The 12519-nt window shown below is 34.0% G+C and overlaps 1 protein-coding gene across 3 annotated transcripts in view; it reads left to right on the top strand.

Moving 5' to 3' along the window:
* Nucleotides 1-12519, top strand: part of MAP4K5 (mitogen-activated protein kinase kinase kinase kinase 5) — a 136709-nt gene that overhangs the window by 10106 nt on the left and 114084 nt on the right. The window lies entirely within an intron of this gene.

The raw sequence follows: 12519 nt of genomic DNA, 5'->3' as shown, positions 1-12519 counted from the left end.
TTTCAGAAGTACTATTTCCTGGTTACCCACCTGGTCGTTACTCTTACCCTTAAAACTTCCAAATTGGAGCCCAGGCTTGACTTGCTTTTACTGTGGAGATGAACTTATCAATAGCTCATAGCCACCCTACAATAGCTCATAGCCACCCTACACCCTACAATGTTGATAAGTAAAAAGAGAAACTTTTTTTTCTTGGTTGTTAGACACCCTTCCTGATGTGCCTTCTCTTGTGCTCATTTTGTTGGAACTTTAGACTTATTGTTACCTAAGATAGCTGAGTCCCATAGACTAGATTTGGTAATGCTATTCTAAGTTAAAATAAACAGAATGCTAATTCTTTCAGGCAGTAGAATAGCCTACCTTCTGTAGCATTAGCTGGTTACTTCTGTTTGCCTATGTCTAATTTGTCACAGCTTGAGAAGGATGTCTTGTGAACCAATGTGTTACCCCTCACATACATGCACCCTCTTTTCTAGGTGCCCTGTGCCTTTTTGTCCTTTTTTAAACCTACCTCTTATCAATATCAGGAAGGATCCAATGTGGGCATGACAGTATATTTTAATAGACATAAGTTGCAATTATTAAAAAATTATTAACAACTTTTGCATTTTAAGCTTTTTAGCCCCTAATTGTAATACTGGAGATGCTTGGGTCCCCTATAATGTTTTTTGTCCATGAATAATTTCCTATTCTTTCTGTAGATCCATTGGTAGGACTTGCCTTCCTATTTGCCTCTCTCGTCCTCGCCTCAGAATAGATAGCCTTCTTTCCTACCTTTTCAAAAAATACATTTTAAATAATATGTGTTTATTTTTGAAAACTTGGATATAGGAATAAATGAAAAATTACATGTACCTCTTTTACCGAAAGATGAACATTTTTGTATATCTTTCAAGACTTTTAAAAAGTCATATTAAGGACACATACATAGATCATAATATATATTATATAAGCATATATTTAAGCATACTATATATAGTATATAGCATATATATTTGATAAGGTACTTTTTTCATTTAACAGTATGTCACAAACAACTTTTCATGTGAGTAGATATACATGTTTAATATTTGTGTATTATTTCCTTGTATCATTGTACAGTGTTTAATTCATTATTGTTGAACAAGCGGATTATCTCCAGTATTTCCTTATTATAAGCATGCTGTGATCCGTATCCTTGAACAGATTCTTTTCACATATCTAATTATTTCTTTAAGTAAATTTCTAGAATTAAATTTTCTTTTTTTCCTTGTGATGAGATTTTTATCCGCGTTGTTAATTTCACACTGCATGAAAATGTGGCTGCACGTGGAGCAAGAGATGCCAATCCTGGGGGAGTCCTTCTGGCTAAAGTTTCAGTGAATTTGACCTATTATTCCCCTCAATAGTTGCACCCACCAGCAGTGATTGAGAGTTTACATATTTCCTACCTCTTTATTATTAATAATGTAATGTAATGTATTTCTGTTACCTTATTTTACACTTACGTTTTCATGTTTGATTTTTCCCTACCGCTTTTAATTTTAACTCAAGCCCTTTTCTCCTTTTGCTTTGCCATGAAGGCCTCCAGATAATTACAATTTAAGTAATCCTCTAGAAGGAATGCTCCCTTTAGTAAAATCAATCTGTATTAGGAGAGGATTAGAAAAATTCTTTTCAAAGGCAAGTAAGTATCCTAACATACTAAGACTTTAGTGTGTCCTGAGATATAAGTCATCTGGACAGATTTGGGGTCACCCTAACAGGCAGGCCTTAGACTCTGAATATGTCTGCCTGGTAGTGGGGCAAACCCTGCAGTACAGCCTCCTTCTGTGGGAGAGGGAGCACCTGTCTAGATCTGGAAGGCAGCTTGGAAATAACTTGCTTCACAAAAATTAAGGAATTTGGGAGCTGGCAGGAACCTCTTACACAGTACATATGTCCCCTACCCTATCCTTGACAAAGGGTCAGTTAACTTATTTAAATAATGATATACTAGAAGCAGTTGGTTCCTTTTTAAGCTATAGAAAACTTTCCTGTTTGGATCTAAAATCTGTCCCATTGAAACTCAAACAAGGCAGATAAATCTTTAATTCTTTGCTGTCATCCCACCAGTACTACCCTCATACCTAAAGTACCCGATGCATAAGGGATGCTGAGTAAATGAAAAAATAATGAATGACTAATCTTTATATTAAATTTTCATGTGGAGGATATGCTGTGTGGCTCCACCCTTATTATATTTTGTTGACATAAATTTGATAATCTTAATGGAAGTGGTTTCCTTGAAATTTACATAATTTTTATAGTATATAATATGTGTTTACGACCTCCTGTTTTCCCAAAAAGATTTATAATAGAAGTAAAATGAAGCACTTTACTCTTACCACAGGATAAAGTACTGCATTGTGTTTGAATATAACACTTTTAACATATATTTTTAAATTTTAAAAGTATCATAACTTTATAGAAATTTGAAGGAAAAAAGTCACTTATAACATGACTTCTGTAATGAATCTAATATTTTAACTACTATCATTTTTGTTGGACATCAGACTTTGAGCATATAGGCAAAACACATAGTAATCAGAATGGTGGTAAGGAATCTGTATGTAGCATGTTGAAGAAGTTAGCATGTTTCATCCATAGATAGAAGGGAGCTTTTATGTTTCTGTCTGAGGAGAGTTAAAATTAGAACTAGGTCCCCTAACTGCCATAAGAATGGCAATACATACTTACTGAATAAATCAATACATATTTACTGAATAAATCAATGAATTTAGATATCTGAAATTTGTCATAGGAGCAATAGACTCAGTCAGCTTTATCTCACAGACCAAAACTGGGACCACTGAGGAGAAATTATAGGAAAGTAGATTTTGCTTATCATAAGAAGTCTTTATACAACTAAATTTACCCTACAAACTGAATGTATGAGATTGATCAAATGACCTCCATAAACTAAATAGAAGAAAATTTCTTTTTTAGAAAAAAGATTGAATTAGATCATTTCTAAAATTTCCTCCAAACTGAGATTCTAATAGAACAGTATCTCTAGAGTAGTTGTAGTTTTAGTTTTGTCTGTTTCCTTCCTTCCTTCCTCCCTTCCTTCCTTCTTTCTTATCTACCTACCTACCTACCTATTTTTTAAATTTTTATTGAGGTGTAGTTGACTTACAGTATTATATTAGTTTCACATTACAACAGAGTGATTTGATATTTTTATACATTACAAAATGATGACAGCAGTTAGTCTACTTACCATCCATCACTATACAAATTTATTGCACACTGTTATTGACTCTGTTCCCTATGCTGTATATTACATCACTGTGACTTATTTATTTTATGACTGGAAGTTTGTACCTCTTAACCTCCCTCACTTGGTTTTACTCATCCTTTATCCCCCTCCCCTCTGGCAACCACCAGTTTGTTCTTTGATCTGTTTCTGTTTTGTTTTGTTTATTTTGTTCTTTAGATTCCACATATAAGTGAAATCATACAGTGTTTGTCTGACTTATTTCACTTAGCATAATACCCACGAGGTTATCCACATTGTCACAAATGGCAAGATTTCATTTTTTATGGCTAAGTAATATTCCTGTGTGTGTGTGTGTGTGTGTGTGTGTGTGTGTGTGTGTGTGTGTATGTGTATGTATCTCCACTTGGGTTGCTTTCATATCTTGCTATGGTAAATAAATCTGCAGTGAATAGTGGCACACATGTATCTTTTTGAATCTGTATTTTTGTTATCTTCACATACATGCCCAGAAGTGATATTGCTCGATATATGGCAGTTCTATTTTTGAATTTTTGAGGAACCTTCATAATGTTTTCCATAGTGACTGCACCAATTTACATCCCACCAACAGTGCATAAGGGTTCCCATTTCTCCACATCCTTGCCAACACTTTTTATTTGTTGTCTTTTTGGTGATAGCCATTCTGATAGCTGTGACATTGTGGTTTTGATTAATATTTCTCTGACTAGTGGTATTGAGCATTTTTTCATATGTATGTTGGCTGTCTGTATGTCTTTTGAAAAGTGTCTGTTCAAGTCCTCTGCCCATTTTTTAATCTGGTTTTTTTCTTTTTCTTTGATGTTGAGTTCTATGAGCCATTTATGTATTTTGAATATTAACCCCTTATGGGATATTATGTTTGCACATATCTTCTCCCATTCAATAGGCAGCATTTTTGTTTGTTGGTAGTTTCCTTTGCTGTGCAAAAGCTTCTTAGTTTGATGTAGTCCAGTTTTTTTTTATTTTTCCCTTACTTGAGGAGACATATTCAAAAAAATATTGCTAAGACCAATGTCAAATAGTGTACTGCCTATGTTTTCCTCAGTTTTATGGTTTCAGGTCTTACATTTAAGTCTTTAATCCATTTTGAGTTTAAGGTATATGTATATGGTGTGAGAAAGTAGTTTAGTTTGATTCTTTTTCATGTAGCTCTCCAGTTTTCCAAGCACCATATCTTGAAGAGGCTGTCTTTTCCCCATTATATATTCTTGCATCCTTTCCCATAGATTAATTGACCATATAAGTGTGGGTATTTCTGGGCTCGCTATTCTGTTCCATTGACCTGTGTGCCAGTACCATGCCATTTTGATTACTGTAGCTTTATAGTATAAATAAATCAGGGAGTGTGATACCTCCAGCTTTGTTCTACTTTTTCAAGATTGTTTTGGTTATCTGGAATGTTTTGTGTTTCCATATAAATTTCAGAATTATTTGTTCTAGTTCCATGAAAGATGCCATTGGTATTTTGACAGGGATTGCATTGAATCTGTAGATTGCCGCCGGTAGTATGGTCATTTTAATAATATTAATCTAATTCATGAACATGACATAATCTTTCCCTTTGTTCCTGTTGTCTGCAGTTTCTTTCATCACTGTCTTACAGTTTTCCTAGTACAAGTCTTTTACCACCTTGGTTAGATTTATTCCTGTGTATTTTATTCTTTTTGATGCAATTGTAAATGGGATTGTTTTCTCAATTTCTCTTTCTGATAGTTAATTACTAGTATATAGAGACACAATAGGTTTCAAAACAATCTTGAAAAAGAAAAAACTAAAGGTATCATACTCCCTGATTTCAAACTATACTATAAAGCTACAATAATATATTAATTTTTATCTTGCAGTTTTACTGAATTCATTTATTAGTTTTAATAGTTTTTTTTTGCGGCATCTTAAAGATTTTCTCTCTATAGAATATAACGTCATCTACAAACACTGACAGTTTTACTTATTCCAGTTTGGATTCCTTTTATTTATTTTTCTTCTCTAATTGCTGTGGTTAGGACTTCCAAAACTGTGTTGAATATAAGTGGGGAGAGTGGACATCCTTGTCTTGTTCTTGATCTTACAGGAAATGCTTTCAGCTTTCCACTGTTAAGTATGATGTTGACTGTAGATTTGTCATATATGGTTTTTATTGTGTTGAGGTATGTTCCCGTTATACCCACTTTGTTGAGAGTCTTTATCATAAATGAATGTTGAACTTTGTCAAAAGCTTTTTCTGCATCTCTCAAGATGATGATATGATATCATAAGTGAATGCTGAACTTTGTCAAAAGCTTTTTCTGCATCTCTCAAGATGATGATATGATTTTTATTCTTCAGTTTATTAATGTGGTGTATCACATTGATTTGCAGCTTTTGAACCATCCTTACATCTCTGGGATAAATATCACATGATCATAATGTATAATCCTTTTAATGTATTGTTAAATTCAATTTGCTCATATTTTGTTGAGGATTTTTGCATCTATGTTCAGTGATATTCTTTAATTTTCTTTTTTGTAGTGTCTTTGGTTTTGGTATCAGGGTGATGCTGGCCTTGTAGAATCAGTTTGGAAGTATTCCTTCTTTTTCCATTTTTTAGAGTAATTTGAGAAGATAAGTGTTAACTCTTCTTTAAATGTTTGGTAGAATTACTTTTCAAGATATCTGGTCCTGGAATTTTGTTTGTTGGAAAAAAAATTTTTTTACTGATTTAATTTCATTACTGGTAATTGATCTGTTCATATTTTCTGCTTCTTCCTGATTGAGTCCTGAGAGTTTGTATGTTTCTAGGAATTTGTACATTTCTTCTGGGTTGTCCATTTTATTGGCATATAATTGTTTGTAATATTCTCTTATGATCCTTTGATATATGTTATGTCAGCTGTAAGTTCTCTTTCATTTCTGATTTTATTCAGGTCTTCTGTCTTTTTTTCTTGATGAGTCTGGCTAAAGATTTATCAGTTTTCTTCATCTTTCAGAGAACCAGCTCTTAGTTTTATTGATCTTTCCCATTTTTAAAAATTTTCTATTTTGTTTCTGCTCTCATTTTTATTATTTATTTTCTTCTACTGACTTTTTGTTTTGTTTGTTCTTCTTTTTCTAGTTCCTTTAGGTGTATGGTTAGATGTTTATTTGAGATGTTTCTTGTTTCCTGAGGTAGACTTGTATTTCTATAAACTTTCCTTTTAGAACTGCTTTTGCTGTATCCCATAGATTTTGGATGGTTGTGTTTCCATTTTCATTTGTCTCCGGTATTTTTTGATTACCTCTTTGGTTTCTTCAGTGACCCATTCGTTGGTTAGTAGCATATTGTTTAGCCTCCACGTGTTTGTATTTTTTGCAGTTTTTTTTTTCCTTGTAGTTGATTTCTAGCCTCATATCATTGTGGTTAGAAAAGATGCTTGCTGTGATTACATTCTTCTTAAGTTTATTGAAATTTGTTTTGTGGTCTAGCATGTGATCTGTTGCGGAGAGTTTTTCCCCCTATCCCTTAAATGTGGGTAATATTCTAGGATTCTGCTCTTGAATCTCTTTTCTTCTAACTCTACATACTCCTCTTAGGTTATGTCATCTATTGGCCTGGATTCAATAATATTGATGATGCCCAATCTGTCTCCAATCCATGTTAGCTCTTGAGCTTCAGGAGCTATTTAGTGGCTTACCAGATATCTCCATATCTCTAGTTAGTTTTCCATAGGAACCTAAATGTTAAGTATGTTCAAATCTGAGCCCCTTATCTATGTTCCTTCACTGTCCTTCCCCTCCACCCATAAAATGTGTCCATCTTCCTGTGTCTGTCATCTTAGTGAATGGAATCACAGTGTGTATTCACTTGTACAATGTAGAAACTAGGGGTTATCCTAGACTTGCTATTCCTTTGCATTCACATTAGTTTGCTAATTCCTAATGGAGACAAGCTGGACTAGAGCATAGCAGAGAAGATAGAGGAAAGTTAATGGATTTGCTTTATATTTTTAAGCCATCATTATTTGCTGAGATATCAGATGTGAAGAACGTGAAGGAAAGAAATGAAGAATGACCTTGGGTTTTGTACTTGAGCAACTGGCTGGCTGCAGTAAATTTTATTTAGATTGGGAAGATGTGAAGATGAATGGGTTTATGGAGCAGAGAAAACTGAGTGTTATGTGTTAGGCATGTTAGGGTTGACATGCCTGTCAGGTTTCCATGGATTTAGGAGTCTGGAGCTGGGTGAGGAGAGATTTATCCTGGAGATGGTTGTTAAAGCCATAGGACTACATAGGACAATGTTAGGTAAAGAAAAGGTGAAATTCTGTGTTAGGATAGGTAATAGAGGAGTGAGTAAACAGAGGCTTAGGCATTATTGAAGGCTTTAAGAGAGAGGTATAAAATATTCTTTTTGAAGAGTAGAAAATCAAACCTAATGGAGAAGTTGTAGTTTGTAGTTTGAGGTTTGTGTTTTGATTTGAAAATAACACCAGTTAGTCTGATTTTATACATTTTTTCCCCAGTATCATTTAGCTATTCAATATCAGTATGGAATTAGTGGCTAATCAAGTTTAATCAGATTAGGATTTTGGTAGGCTAGTATGACAGAGGATAAGAGGAGAAGGAAGTTAAGGTTGTTTGTAAGGGAGTGATTATAAATAGAGTGGTGCACCATGGAACCCTGACAGTTAAGGGAAGATGTGAGGAATTGAGAGATGTAATTGGTAGTCATATAGGAATGCACTGGATTGATGAGGTGGAAAGATCACTGGAATGGAAAGACTAGGGTAAGTGAGCTGAAAGGGTAGGAAGTCATGATCAGGAATTACGATGTTTGAAGTCAAGATTCAGATAGGAGGCTAAGGATTGAAAAGTCAGAGAGCAGATCTGGATGTTGAAGTCTCTAAGAATGGTACCAAGAAAAGGGGTGGAGAGGAAGACTGGAGAACCAGGAAGCATAAAGTCCTGAGTGAACAAGAAGGGATGACCAAGAAGTTAGTAGATGATGGCTACAATAGGGTAGTGGGTGATACCGTATTTCCTGACCTTCAAAGGAATGTTGTCTCTCACCATCGTCTCTTTACGCTTTTATGTTTCCCTTAATACAAGATAATTTTACTACTTTGAAATGACCATGTTTTATCCTATCTTTACACCTTTGCCTGGAGTTCTGTTATAATCCCTTACCCCACCCCACTCTTCCCAGGAAAGTCTCTCATAATATCCATGTTTAGATTTACTTTTTCCTGGAAGCTTTCTCCAACCAGCTTTGACTTGGCTCAGAAGCCTCCTGTGTTGTCTTGTATCACCTTTGAGAGATTTGTCACACTTCGTTGTATTTACTATTCACTTCTCTGTCTCACCAACTGATAAAAAGCTTCCTAAAGACAGCACTGTTTTGTTTCATTATATCCCCAGTATCAATATCAGTGCCTGGCACATATTTGTTAAATAATAATATTTGGTATTCAGTGTTTAGTAATATTTGTTGATTGAATGAACCTGTAAAAAACAATGTTCCATAAAGAATCAGCCGTAGAGGTTTTACAACCTATGACATAATTGACTGCTTCTTTTGTGGGCAGACCAGCTACTTGGCTTTCTTCAAACTTTACAGATGCTGTGTTACTACTTTTGTATCGTAGTTCATATTCTTAAGTCTGGGATACATAATTTTGACTCTGAGAAGTAGTCACTAGCCACAAGAGATAGCTTGTTAAATATTGAGATATCTGGATTCTCTATTGTTATATTAAAGGATATTTTTGGAGGAAGGGTGTATATTTGAAATTGATGCCCCCAGTTGGCTTCATGGAAAAGTTTTGTGACCCTAAGAAATGCTGGAAGGAAATTACCTGGGGATAGGATGAGGGGCCTAATGTAAAGAACAGTGAAGTGGAATACAAGAGCTGATCTCATTTATCTTCATGGTGACCATCTTGGTTGCTATAACTTTTAGATGACTGTCAATACTTGCCAGTTACCTTTTTTACCCCTGTTAAAAGAAATTATCTTCCAGCTTCCTCACTGCTGAGAGGTACTGTGCCTTAAGTCATATCTTTCTATTCTTTGTTGGTAACTCAAGACTTTTCCTTTAATTATTTTTTAGTCACATTAAAAATTTTACAGCATGTTGGAAAGTTCATGGCTTATAAAACTGGCATCTGCATAATATTGTTGAAATAGAAATGGGTAAGTTAAGAAGATAAACATCTTTAATTTTTTTTTTCTTGGTGCAAGTGGAAATTTAACTTCTTACTATGAATTAAAAATCCAGACAGGAGAGTTTGAGTAAAAATACGTCTCCAGTAGTAAATTGACTTGGAAATATTAAGAGATAAGGGAAACACCTTGGCAGTGAGAATAGAAACTTAATTTAAGTGGAAAGGCTCTTTTATGGATTTTATAGTGACATTGGTCCCATTTATTATTAGTTTATCTTTTTCCACCTAATAATTTTAATTCCTGATTAATAAAGAATTAAATAAGAGATAAACTATAGTAAAATATTTTATTGGACTTCTAGGTGTTCAGTTTACCCTTAAGTCTAAATATTAGTGTATAGCAATAACCTACTAAAATAAATAGGAATCAGAAATATATTTAGATCTTTTGGTAGAGGTGCTGTGGTATTTCTGTTAGTTCCTTTTATAAACACAGTGCAGGATCTTTAAATTCTTGTGTGTTAAAGTTAAAAACAAAAATACTTGAGAATATCACACTTAATTTGCTGAAAGGAAATGTTGGGTTTCAAAAACTAGTATTGCGTATGACTCCACTGGATTATAGTGTGAAATTGTATAGTTAAATTTCTGAAAGATCTCTTTAGTAAACTGAATCTGTAAAGTCTCTGTTTAGATCTTTTTTTCTGAAAGCCTCTTTGCCTTTCACTATAAAAGAGCCTGGTACTGCTTTCTGTTTTAAAAATCCAGCTGGAAAATTACAGAGTATGAACATTTGCCCATCGGTTCTTCATTTGGAGAGAACAGAAATAATGTCTTCAAAATGGAGACTGACACTTAAGTGTTTACCCTGTCAGTGGGAGTTATAGCTTATATTCTTTTTTTTTAATTTCTGTAACGACATATAGTATATTTTGGCTTGTGCATGGTGTAGCTGAATTTTAAAATACCATATATATTTTATGTGGTTCTGTGATTGTTCAAATCTTCCAGTGATCTGTTCCTTCCCGAGTCCCTCAGAATCTCTAAAGAAAGGTGTCCTTGGTTCTTGCGTCATTTTGGTTCTGTTAAATTGAAATTCAACATATTTGTGTTGATTCTAATCATAAAAATTGACTCAATATGTCTGAAAGTATCAGTATACTTAAAATTTAATTTTATGTGTATTCTTTTAAAAATAATAATAGATTTAATTTTATTATAGCTTTATATTTACAGATTAGTTGAGCGGATACATAGAGTTACATTCATCCACACCTCACCCACCCACCTATGCAGTTTCCCCTTTTATTAACATCTTGCATTAAGTGTGGTATATTTATTACAATTATTGAACCAGTATTGATATATTATTATAGTTCATAGTTTACGTGAAGGTTCACTCTTTGTGTTGTACAGTTTTATGGATTTTGACAGATACCTAATGACGTGTATCCATTACAGTTTCATACGAGAATAGTTTCACCATCCTAAAAATTCCCTGTACTTCACCTGTTCATCACTCTTCACCCAGACCCCTGGCAACCATTGTTGTTTTCACTCTTTCTATGGTTTTGCCTTTCCCAGAATGTCACATAGTTGGACTCATGTAGTATGTAGCTTTTTCAGACCGGTTTCTTTCACTTAGCAGTATGCATTTACGGTTCTTCCATATCTTTTCATGGCTTGATAGCTTTTTATCACTGAATAATACTCCACTGTATGGATATAAAATGCTGAAAGATCTTAGGAATGGGGAAAAGACCTGAGGCGATTCTTTTGTCACAGGCAAGGAAGAGGAGAGGGTAGGAATGGTGTGAGGCTTCTGGCTGACCTTTTCCCATTTCTCTAAATGCCTTTGCAGTTGGGGGAAGGGTAACCATGGATGGGGGGAGTTAAAATGTTTGTTTTCTCTTCCTGAGACTCCTCCTTACCCTATTTACTGCAATAGATGAGGAAAATATGAACTTCTCATCACAAAATATTTGAGACTGCTGCTGTAGAAAAAATCCTTTTTTCTTCTACCTTTCTGTTTGTGACTTTCCCTCTGCATCCCTCTCCCCCATTCTATTATTTTTCTCACCCTCTATATGTCATTTCTAAAAATATCCCTTCTGAGGCTCTCTTCCCTACATTCTTTGTCATTCTTTTCTGTTTTATCATATGCTCCTTATTTATGCCAAGTGTGAAAATTCATATTCAAATCTAATATACTAAAATGAAAAATGTTGTAGATTATTAAATAGCATTTCCACATAGTGTGCCACACTGGGTGTAATGAACATGAGCACTCATATTCGTGTTGACAGTATTATGGCACAGTGCTTTTAGGCTCTTTTGGCAGTATGTGTTGATGGCCTTAAATGTTCATATTTATACCCTTGATCTCATAATCTCATACCTTAGAATCCATTTGAAAGAAATAGTCTTAAATAATGAAAAGACTATGTATAACATCCTTAATATCTAACAGTAAGGGAGAATGATTATATGAGCTATTATATAGACATTTAAAATTATGTAGAGCACTGAGAAAGTACATAATTTTGAAAAAATAAAATAAAAATCTGCACCTATAATAGAACTTGGCAGACGTAGATTTAACATCTAAGGTTGGTGAGAGTGTGAATCCCCATAATTTTTTTCAGAGCAATATGGCAATATGTCCATTGTAAATCCACATACGTTTTAACTTAACAATTATGTTTATAGGTTGCCTTACTGATAAACTTTGATATGTGCTAAAATATTTGCAGTGATAATCATTGAAGCATTAATTATACTAAGTCTATCCATGATATTTTCTTAAGTGGTAAGTAGTTTCTCTTCTAGGAATTTACTTGAAGGAAATAATCAAGGCTGTGAATAGATATAAAGCTATGAAATATATATATTTCTCTATTTATAATTCCAAAATAATATTAAAATCCTAAGTGTCCATTAATAGCCGATAAGTTAAATAAATTATATATACCATCAGTGGAAAATTAGGCAGCATTGCACATCATGTTGTCGAAGACTGTGATGGCACATCTTCTATAACACGTACACACTTGAGCACACATACACAGGGCGAAAAAGGAAATACGTACACTAAGCGTTAACTTTTTACCTCTGGGTAGT

This window comes from Globicephala melas, chromosome 2, assembly GCF_963455315.2.
Source record: "Globicephala melas chromosome 2, mGloMel1.2, whole genome shotgun sequence".
NCBI lineage: Eukaryota > Metazoa > Chordata > Mammalia > Artiodactyla > Delphinidae > Globicephala > Globicephala melas.
The sequence above is the reverse complement of the archived record's forward strand: the minus strand, read 5'-3'. Positions and strand labels throughout refer to the sequence as shown.